Below are 10505 nucleotides of genomic sequence, written 5' to 3'. Positions count from 1 at the left end.
GTAGCTTCCAAATAAATGTGTCGTATTAATGAAAACTACAATGCAATATAGCTTGATAGTTAAGGTTGATCACTCCTCATGACATCAAACACATGCACAAATTATACCAACCAATTTAATCATAATATCAATCAATCAAAATCCCCTAAATTACCACTCATACATGCTTCACCACATCCCTAGCAAGCAATCTACTCGCTACACATTGGAAAGTTGAATAGAAAAATTAACTAATTACCAATTTCGTCATCAACGTTGTATTCAAATTATCAAAAATCAAATCAAACATTTAACTAGGGATTCAACCAAATATAAAGAATCAAACACTAAAATTGCATTAAAGAGAAAGGAATTCTTACAAAACTTTGATCAATATTAAAGAGAAAGAAGTTTAGAAGTAGCAATCATCAAATCACCAAGTTTCTCTCTCTAGAATCTAAGAACAAAAGTCCCAATTTGAGCTCCTCTCGTTAAAAATCCAATCTAAAACAATTTCTAGTCTAATTCTCTCTCTAAAAGGAAGAAAAATATATATTGTAAAACTAACAAAGGAGAAGTTAGTTAGACTCCAAAAAGAACCTAATTGGCGCGCCTTCTCCTCAATATGCGTGGTCACGGAGAAATGGGTACAGAATGGGGAAGGCAAAGCTGCGCAACCGCACCTTTAACTTGCACGGTCGCGCCCCTGCTCTGCGCACCCTCGCCACCATCGTGCACGTCTAAGCTTGGGAGCAGAGCAATTCCTCTCGTGCGTCCGTTGATGCCTCTATGCGCTCAACTTGATGAACATTGGGGATGGCAGTTTACAAGGGCCTCCACGGTGGGTTCAACACCATTTTTGATGCCCACGCAGATTGAGAGCGTGGCCTAGAAGACTTGGACTTTGCACCCCTTAACGTTTGAGCTTCAAAGTGAGAGATCGGCTTGCATCTTGAGCCTTACAAATCTCGAGAAAAAGCTATTGAGCTCCTTGAACATCACCAATCTCCTAAAATTAAAGAAATGCAAACAAATAAAAGAGAAAAAGCAAAATAACTAAAGAAATGCATGAAAACGAGAAAAACAATTAAGAAAGCACAAACTAGAGAAAATTCATCCTAAAATATGCTAAATGAGTGCCATAAATGACACTCATCAGACACGTGGACCGATCAGAACGTGGCATATGTTACCCTAGGCAACTCTCACTAAGCCAACCAAGATAAGACAACTAGCGCCCCATCATTAGAAAAATGGTGACTTTCAGGACCAAGTCTCGAGGTGCCATAAAAACGGCGCGACCATAATTTACCTAGGTTAAATTATCGAAGGAGGGCACGCACTCCCACACACCTATAAATTGTGACATTTATTACATACAGTGGGAGCAGAATCAGATTTTTACAGTCTCTGTACTTTCGGCTGAGGCCGACAGCAGCCAACAAGCGTTCTTGAAACGCATAAAAAGAGTTCGGAAGCCACGTCTCCGGCACGTGTTTCATTCGGCCAGTCCCTCCTGGGTTATCCTTTTTCCCGAAGACCTTCAGCTGGCCAAAATCAGGGTGGTTAGCAGCCTCAGGTTCTTCAGGACCTAGGTCCTCCATAGCAGGATTAGGTAGGTACAAATATCGGGGGGCACCAAAAAAGTTGGGGTGATCAGGATCTGAAGGGGCCCTGACCCAAATCCATTGGTCGCGCCAATCCTTGTCCGAACTTTCATTCGGCCAGACAGTTAGGTATCTCGGTAGGCTTTCAATACGCCACCACCCACTCCCATGTTAGCCATACTCACTCTGCGAGTTCTACACTAGCCTATGCAGCCTTTTAAAACAGTGCAAATTCAGCTGAAAGCCGTAGAACAAGCATACCAAAAGACAGGTCATCACCCTTCGGATGCTGGTCGGTGTCAACTGACACAAAGATATTCGGTATTTTATTAATAAGTCCCTCACAAAGGGATGCAGAGGGAACCGAAGCCCATACTGCAGTTGCCGAATGTACACCCCCACATAGCCTGAGGGTAGACGATGAATTATGTCAGTTTCAACTGGCATTCGGCACAAATACCCTTCTTCTTCCAATATACCATAAACCAGCTCAACCTGTTCGGCGAAGCGGTACTCCTCCCATTCTTGACCGACCAAGTGTAGGAAGGGTTTGTCATCAAGCAGTAATTGGCCAGGACATCCACCCATTCGACGGCTTAGGGAGTCAAGTCCCACAATACGGCCGCCAGAGCTTCGTCCCTGTCAATGGTACCCGCCTCCTCCATTTCACGAGGAGGCGCTGTGTTTAAAGGTATGGTGGCGATTCCCTCTTTGGGAGTCGGCTGAGGGTTCTCACCACCTTGGTTGGTGATTCTGTCCCTCGAATGCCTAACGTGGCCGCGAGCTCTGCTTCTAGCCATAATTTTGGGTCGCCGGAAAATGAAAGAGAAATCAGAAAAACAAAGGGTACTTCGAAAATTAGAGAAATCCGAACCAAATTCGAAGAAAATTACCTTGAATAGAAGTGAAATTTGCCGTCTACAAGTTCGGAGTGACGAATTTTGGCTTTAATGTTCAGTTCTCGGGGGATTAGCGAAGTTATAAAGGCGGAATTAAGGGTTTGCGCGAGTGTTAGAATGCAAATTGGTGAAGAAATGAAGAAAGAAGAGTGCGAAATCGATTATATTTCCAGAAAATGGGAATTTTAGGAGTCCGCTCCTTAATCTCTCTTTAATCCTTCATTAAGTAACCGTTAAACACACTCCCTCCAAATTAACTTCCCATTATCCGTTTAACTTCCTCAATTATTATCCAAATGATGGTTATTTCCCAAATGACTGTTTAAAAATTTAAATCTTTTGATTTAATTAAATTATTTACTTCCCTTCATTTTTTATTAAGTCCAAACCCGACCCGTCATCCTTCTTAATCGGGTCTGGGGCAAGTTGTTTGGGTCCAATTTAGCCTTATTGGGCCAGGTCCATAAATGATTCAATTAAAGCCCAAGGTCAAGGGCCCAAATCTCCAATCCATGCCAAGTCAAGTTAAGGGCCTGGTCAATGTGGTCAGCCCACTTGGCCTCAAGCCCATTTCTCCTCATTATGTTAAGGTATAAAAGCCTTCACTCGTTTTACATTGCATTCATTCACATAAGCCTCAATCAATTAATTATCTTGCATAGCTTTCTCTCCCTACACATTGTACTGACTTCGGCATCGGAGGGGCCTTCCTCGGCACAACCCTCGAGGCCAGTTTACATGTGTTCCATGTGCAGGAAACCCTCGGCCCAGCATTATTTGGACCGAGCCAATCTTCAGCCACTACAAAGGACCTTCGGCAAGGTCCCATTGTTTTCACCCGAAACACAGTGAATATATGTAAATCGAGTTGCTTGCACTTGCCATTTAATTTCCTTTGAGATGCCACTTTGCCAGATGAAAGAGAAATTGAAACCATGGATAAGTGATGATGGAGGCGTACTCAACTCCATTGATAAATAAATAATATGGAGAACTTAAAAGTTAATAAATATAAAATTAAATAAATTGATGATGAAAATAGCATTTCAAACTCTCAATTTGGGGAAAATAAGTATTAGGAAGTTATCACTAAACGTAATTATTCAGCTTTTTTTAGATATTTGTTTGTTTAAATGTTGAATAATTTGTTGAAAATCATTATGTAGTAAGTGAAAATCTAGAAATCAAGTTGTTCCTCATATATTAGAAGAAAATTAAAACAAACATCTAAACTCAAAATCCAACCCATTCTTCTAATTAATTAAATAACAGAACAAATTCATATAAACTCTTAAAAAGTTACCCTTTTGTCCATAAAAGTTACTCTCAAACTCAATTAAGTTACCCATTTTATCCATAAAAATCACTCTCAAATTCAACTAAGTTACTCTTAATCTCACAAAAAGTTACCTCGAATCTCACAAAAAGTTACCCTTAAAATATACAAAAATTACCTATAAATTAAAAATTAAAACATCACTGTATCAAAAACATACACCAAAAACATACAAAATTAAGAAGATCAATAATCTTTAGCACTAGTTTCCAGAAAAAAAAAATAATAATAAAGCCGAAAATAATATTAGCATTTCAAACTCTCAATTTGGGGAAAAATAAATATTATGAAGTTATCACTAAACGTATTTATTCAACTTTTTTTAGATATTTGTTTGTTTAAGTTTTAAATAATCTCTTTAAAATCATTATGTAGTAACTCCAAATGTAGAAATCAAGTTGTTCCTCATATATTTAAAGAAAATTAGAACAAACATCTAAAATCAAAAACGGAACAAATTTATATGAACTCTAGAAAAGTTACCTTTTATCCATAAAAGTTACTCTCAAACTCAATTCAGTTACCCTTTTTATCCATAAAAGTTACTCTCAATTCAATTAACTTACCCTTAATCTCACAAAAAGTTACCATTAATCTCACAAAAAGTTACCGTTAAAATATACAAAAGTTACCCATAAATTTAAAATTAAAATATCACTATATCAAAACCGCAACACAAAAACATACAAATTTAAGAAGATCAATGATCTCACAACTAATTTCTAGAAAAAATTAAAATAAAATAAAATAAAGCCAAAAACAAGTACTCCGTAGTCTTCATCTTCGTCTTCAGCTTTGGCTTCGTCATTGCATACTTGCAGGTTGCAGTGAATCACCAAGGAAACAAGAGGGAAAAAAAAAAGAGGGAAAGCTTGGACAGTAGAGAGGGAAAAAATTGAAGAAGAGAGATAAAATTTTCAGATAGAAAGAAACAAATGAATAAGGAGAGATAAAGGTAATGAAATAAATTTGGGTTGGTAAATGTCCCATGTGGCACGTGTGGTAAACCACCATTTTTCCTCTTTCTTTTCGCCATTTACTAAGTTATTGTACACCCACTTTAATAAAACATTTGTGTGTATATATATACATAATAAAATTTTATTTTCCCCTCATTGTTTAAATTTCATTCAGTTTTTGATACCTATGAATACAATGATAAATTTTTCCCTAAATAGGGAGATTACAACATATCCCTCACAATTTTACATAGGTAACCTAGACATAGTATAAAACATGGATCTTTCAATCCATTAAATAAAAAATTGCAATTAAAATTAAGAAAAAAGATAAAAGATAATGACACCAAAGCATCTTTGCATCTCAAAGATTGTCTTCACTCTTTTGTTTGCAATGTCTATCATCTTCTAGGCAACGAGTATGTAAGCTTTATGTGTACAGTACTTATGCAATTTTATAAAATCACGTTATCATTAAGCTGTCTTCCTTAAGATTATGTACTTCCTTAGTTTTTTTAGTAGACACATTTCTATTATCACACTTCCCAACGCATATTTCTAACGACTAATATCTCTAATAATCAAGATTGTAAAATTATAAAAAGTGAATATTAATAAAATATACATTGAAATGATTAAAACAAGATCCCACGTGAAAATGTTTTATCGTATTTATAAATCACAAAAGCGAGTCAAAGCGTGTTGTGTGAATAGTGTAAAAGTCAAACGGTGACAACTAAAGAAAATGGATGAAGTAATATTTAATGAAAACTTGTTATCATAGACATATTGATTTTTCTTTTTAACTTTACATTTTAGTTATTTTAAGTAATTACCCTATAATTTTGTTTTTAAAAAAAATTATTTACTTACATAATTTTACCATTGTATGTTTTAAGAAAATATAAAATTTAACATAAAATCACACAATACCCCGTTTGACGTCATGGGCCTAAAACCGCCTTCACCTTGCTTACCGTACCCCCAAAGTTAGGTAGTGAGATAGAGAAAGAGGTAAAGGGAAGCAAGAATGAGAGGGGGGGGGGGGGAGGTTGCTTGAGGGTGGTGCAAAGGAGGGTGGTGTGATGTTGGTGGTCAGTGGTTATTTACTGAGCATCGATGACACTTATAGCGGGGCCACGATGGTTACCTGAGTTGCAGGAAGAAAAGGAAGCCTTAGGGTTTTTTTTAATGTTGAAGAAGGTGAAGGTGGCCAGTGGATCCTGCATGACGTTACAGGGGAGATGATTGTATTTGCTGTTAAAATTTGGACTTTTACAAACATGGTGGTAAAATAAAAATAAAAATGTGAGGTGGTAATTACTAAAATGACCAAAATGTAAGTTACTAAAAAAAATGATAAAACCTTTGCATATATATACATTTAATAATGAAATAGAAATAAGTTTCATGAACAATATGTTACACTTTCATATCAAAATATTGGCATGATAATTGTAGCTTGTGCATGACACAAATAACATCTAATAGAAACTAAAATGACCCACACATTATTAAAGACACAATATGTTCATATGTAGCCTTGTACGTTTTAGGCGTCATTTGAAGTACGCCTACGGTAGCATGTTGTGAATATGCATGGCACTCTTAGGAAGTGGGAATTGACATATACAATTAGGGACAAGAAAAGTAGGGAGCCGCCAACAAGTTTATAAGGAACTTGTAAACCGTTCACGGATCATTTAAGGGACAACAAAAGGCAACAACGATTGACCCGTGCAGGTTACACCCTATTCATAATCCATGAGATTACTATCTCCATATGGTTCGGAACCACGAAAGGAGGATCGGGGATGATGGTACGAAGTGAGTCATGGAGTAACATTTGCCCGTATTGGCCACTACTCGATTCTTATAGTGAAAAGTGATTCCTACAATCTCAAAGACATATAAATAAAATATTTAATTTGCTCCAAACTATTAATAAGCTAAATTGGTTGAATATTAATGCAACATATAATTCTAAAAAATATGTGATCACTTCAATTAATAACAAGATTAAAAAAGGAACCTAAACCGGTCGTCCAAAATATCTTATTAGGCGTGATAATTTTCAATTACATATTCCCTTTAAACATGCAATATGATGATCAATAATAATAACAGAATAAACATTATATTGGAAGCAATTTAACCATAATAACGTTAGTCAAATCAAATAATAATAAACCTAATCATGATACTAGCAACAAGAATAAAAATAAGTAATTAAATTAATTAATTACTCACATTTTAAATTGCTACATCATGAATAAATTGTTAGTAAATTCAATAAAAATATAAACCAAATTGAAACAATTAAATAAAAGTAGAGTTGATTTGGTCCAAACCTTCAGTTAATTCTACCTTTCACGCCTTGGTTTAAGGACAAAATATCGGGTGTTGTATGGACTCATTGGAGTGCTAAGGAAGGAGTGATGTTATTAGGAATATAGGTTTAAGGCTTAGAATATGAGATAGAGAGAAGAGAATGATTTTTGGTGTAGAAAAGAGGTAGAGAGAATGATTTGGTACCCCGAACTTCAGAAAGGAGGCTCGTATTTAGAGGAAATGAGTAGATGGATCACACAAAACTCTAGAAAAGATTTAAAAAAAAACCCTAATTTGGGGCGCCATGACACGGTCAATGTCTGCCATGACACGGTACTGATTATTGTGTCGCGGTGCACTATTTTGCCCTAAAATGATAAAGCACGTAAAGTTGTGTACGCAGAGAAAACACGAAAAAAATCCCATGTCACGGCAAAGGATGTGTGCATGTGTCACGTGACACAGAAAAGGATGCTGCGACATGGCAATGTCCACCGTGACGCGGCACATGGTGTCGTGTCATAGTGTAAAATTTTTCTAGATTTGTGTCAGCGCGTGAGAAAAGAAGCGCGAAAAAGATACGGGAATGCACCGTGTCACGGTATGCGACACTATGCAAAATACCGTGTCACAGTACCAGGCAGCGTCACACATCAGCAATTGCCTTGACACAGCAAATGTAGTTATTACGCAGTAATTCCAGTTTTTTTACGCATTTTTAAAAGTACGATAACTTTTGATCCGTTACTCAGAATAAGGCATATAATATATCATTGGAAATCTTATCAAGTATACTTTTCAACCTATTTAGAATCACGTCAAAATAATTTGTATATTTTAAGATATGGCAATTTTAAAGAAAGGGTGTTGGTTTTGGGCCGAGTTTACTATTTCTCTCATATCTTCTTCGTTTTAAATCGGAATTGGACTTATGATATATCATTAGAAACATTATTGAAAGGCCTTTAATACTAAAAAATAATTGGATCAATATTATAGGGCCAAAAAATCAGTTTCTCTCGGTTTAGTGATGTGGATACGAAAAGTGCAAAGTAAGTTATGGTTTAGGAAAATGAGCTAGGAATTGGATTAGTTTATGAAATGTATTGGGAATGAATATGGATTTATGCACTCCAAAGATTAAATATTTAACCCGACCAATAATAAGGGTGAAATGTTATTCATCATCGGGTTTGGTTTTAGGGAGACATTTTTAAGTGTCTACACATGTACACCATGTAAAAGAACTTGTAAAAGAAGATTAATTTGTTCCAACCCTTCATAAAATTTGATGCAGGTATCCCAATAAGAATCAATGACTCGAGATCACAATGTGAATCCATAAAAACTCCGTGTAAAATCGATAATGATTGTTGCGATCCATGAAGAGGAAAGAGATATCCTTTTGTCATTTATAGATGTGTTCTTTATGGTTATAATGTACAATGTTGCTGTTTAGCGACAATCAATTAGTGATAATTAGTACAAATTAAAATCCTTTTATAAAAAAAATGCATTATTACACCTAATAAAATTGTAATTCTCCTATTTTTACTATTGTTCAGGTTATGATGATAAATAGGATAATTGATTATTATAATCATGATTATCATATATCTTTAGACCACTATCATCTTGTAATATTTTGTATACCCTTTGTAATTCTTCACATGGATATCAATGTTATTATTAAAACTCAAAGGCAAGAAGTGTCATATCGTCACATATCACTTTCTTTTTCTCATTTAGACACGTCATCGATTATGATTAAACTGCCACATAATATAATCGATTACATGTACTTGTTAAATATGTATCAATAAATTGTATGATAAATTAATTAATTGTATTTAGAATAAATTGTAAAATAATTTAATTAATTTTCATCACTCAAAATAAGTTTTGTAACCAATTGTATTTATTTTGAGCTCAATTAGAACGATGAATAATTACAATGTATTTAAATTGCTTTGACCCACTTAATTTGTAACCGATATGTACTTAATGTGATTTATTTATTGAAAATTTTCCTATTAAAGTTTAAATATACCAACGTAAAAAAAAAAAGTATTTAAGTAATATCCACATTCTTCCATAATAAAAAATAGTAAAAAAAAAAAAAGAGAAGAAAGAAACTTGGGGCATCGTCTGGGTCACTAACTAGTTTATAGGTAAACTTAGTAAAGTAATAGTTATGATTTTCCACATCAATCGTATAATAGTTAAGTTGAGCAAATATTTTTCTCAAATCAACACTAAAATGAAAAAGGACTCTTTTAGCAAAAGTGAGATTAAAAAAAATGTCAAACCATATTGTTTACTCAAACAATTTAACAAACTCATATACATACAGAAATGTAGTATATATAAACAAGAGTAACTAATAAATTCCATTCCACCCACAACATATCATTAGTGTTGCTTGCCACTTAACGCTATTGATACATTGACTAGTAAGTAGGATACTATTTTGGGGTTTTTAGTTGTGTCCTACAGCAGAGTTACAACTCCAAGACTAGTCCACCGCACGCCCGGTACCCGTAGAAACAGAAGCTTTGGTTGTTCAGAGTTTTGCGTCCAAAGGTTAAGTTAGTACCAGATGAAAGAGAAGGCTGAAAGTGAAAGTGATGTTCTTGGATCCAGAGATACGAGCTGCAATTTGAATTTTTTGCTTTTCAGTGCTGCACGAGGGTGAGGCCCAAATTGACTATCGGCGCTTAGGGATCACTGTTGAGAGAAAAGTAACTAACAACGCGCCGAAGATCACAGACCCGAAAGACTGTGCCTTGCACCTCCATGCACACATGTTTCAAATTTTCCCAGCCCAAGAGTACCTGAGCCAAAAGCCTTGGTGGGCGAAGAGAGATCCCCTCTTTCAATTGTGGGGCTGCTCAATCTGAAGAGGCTCCTACGCCGAAGGCTTCGACAAGCTCTCCTAACCCTGACTTGGCATTTTTTTTTTAATGAAGTTTATTCACTTTCTGCCCCCCTCGTTCTCTAAAGTCTGCTGAGCCAGGGGTCAGAGACAGGAGAGAAGGGAAGGCTCCATTCACCTGTGAAGATCTTTCAGATTCTGAAACTTCGAATTCTGAAATGGACGAGCAACCTCTAAGGAAGAGGAGAAGGAGATTGACAGTGTTGGGCCCCAACAACTTTGCAGTCCGACCAATGCCAGGCATCAACATAAGGGAGCCTACTGAAGGCAGGGTTATGCCGAGGGTTCCCCCACCACCCATGAACTCTCCTCCTAAGACGGCGCAAAATTGTTTCGGGTGAAAACAATGGGACCTTGCTGAAGGTCCTTTGCAGTGGTTGAAGACTGGCTCGGTCCAAGTAATGCTGAGCCGAGGGTTTCCTGCACATCGAACACACGTAAACTGGCCTCGGGGGTTGT

This window comes from Chenopodium quinoa, unplaced genomic scaffold, assembly GCF_001683475.1.
Source record: "Chenopodium quinoa cultivar QQ74 unplaced genomic scaffold, ASM168347v1, whole genome shotgun sequence".
NCBI classification, from domain to species: domain Eukaryota; kingdom Viridiplantae; phylum Streptophyta; class Magnoliopsida; order Caryophyllales; family Amaranthaceae; genus Chenopodium; species Chenopodium quinoa.
Note: the sequence above shows the minus strand (reverse complement) of the source record.